This window comes from Pteropus medius, unplaced genomic scaffold (assembly GCF_902729225.1).
Source record: "Pteropus medius unplaced genomic scaffold, Ma_sr-lr_union100, whole genome shotgun sequence".
NCBI lineage: Eukaryota > Metazoa > Chordata > Mammalia > Chiroptera > Pteropodidae > Pteropus > Pteropus medius.
In genome coordinates this window covers 650,821-652,238 of record NW_024349125.1, presented here as the reverse complement: position 1 = coordinate 652,238, position 1,418 = coordinate 650,821, and the positions used below count along the sequence as shown (strand labels likewise).

Sequence of the window (1,418 nt, the reverse complement as noted above, 5' to 3'; positions counted from 1 at the left end):
GGAAGCACAATGGTTCCCCCAGCAGGATGGAAGAGAGAGACTTAGGCCACAGCAGGGAACGGGTGGGGTTGGGGAGATACCACATGGCAAGTGGCAGGAACACATTCCAGGAATCATTTGAGGAGTGTCAAGTAGACTGCTTGCCTAAAGCTTCCCCCCCGGTGGCCAAAGTGCCTACCCTCTTACATTTGCCTCAAAGCAAAGGAGGCTCATTTTCCCCCTGGCTAATCATTGGATGCGGAAACAGTGATGCCTAGACCTTCAGAGGAAGCTTCCTGGAGAAGGTGGCCTTTTACAGGCAAGCAAGAATTGCTTGTGGGTGGGACACAGGGGCCAAGGCATTGCAAACAAAAGGAGAGCCAGTGCCTCAGAGAGGGGACACCGAGGCCCCAGGGCCATGGAGGAGTGGCAGGCCCATCCCTGGGATGAGGAGCCACGATGCTGGACAGAAGTGCCAACTGGAGCCCAGAGGACCCTGTGTGTCCAGCTGAGAACTTCGGGGTTTTTCTTGAAGCAAACAAAAAAGACTGGAAAACTGTAAAGACAGACATGAAGTTAAACTCGCTCCTTAGAAAGATCACGGTGGCCACAAGTTGAGAACCGGATTGGAGAGGGGTGACAGTGAGGCAAGCAGACCAGTGAGGATGGGAGGACTACCTGGCCCAGGGCGGTGCTTCTGGAAGCATTCGTGTCGTGCAGTGAAGGACCCATTTTATTTTGTTTCCAGTCCTTCCTGTACGGATATCTTTGTAAAAATACTAGAAAAAGAAAAATTTTAAAGACGTACAAAATATAAGCCTTAGTTTTTGTTGTTGTTGTTGTTATTATTTATACCTACAGCACTTGGTCTTCCTAGGTGGTCTCCCATCTAAGTACTAATCAGGCCTGACCCTGCTTAGCTTCCAAGATCAGACATTGGGCTTGTTCAGGGTGGCATGGCCATAGACCATAGACTATGGCTCCACTGGGGTGTGAACCCAGGAATTTCTGCATGTAAAGCAGACATGCTAATCGCTACACTATGGAACCACATCCAAGCCTTAATTTTTTAATCAAAAATATTTTAATTCAGGTAAAATACAAATAACATAAAATATACCATTTTAAGTGTACATTTCAGTAGCGTTAAGCACATTCACATTGTTGTGCAACCAATCTTAGAACCTTTTTATCTTGCAAAACTGAAACTACATTATTAAACAACGACTCTCATTTCCTTTCCCCCCAGCTCCTGGCAACCACCACTTGACTTTCTGTCTGTGAATTTGACTACTCCAGGTACTTCATATAAGTGGTATCATACAGTATTTATCCTTTTGAGATGGGCTTGTTTCACTTAGCACAATGTCCTCAAGATTCATCCATGTCATAGCATGAGTCAGAATGTCCATTCTTTTTAAGACTAAATAATATTTCAC

The 1,418-nt window shown here is 45.5% G+C and overlaps 1 pseudogene; it reads right to left on the bottom strand.

Annotated features, from left to right (window-relative positions):
- Positions 1-831: 831 nt before the first annotated feature.
- Positions 832-947, bottom strand: LOC120616928 (uncharacterized; annotated as a pseudogene).
- Between the last annotated feature and the right edge of the window lie 471 nt (positions 948-1,418).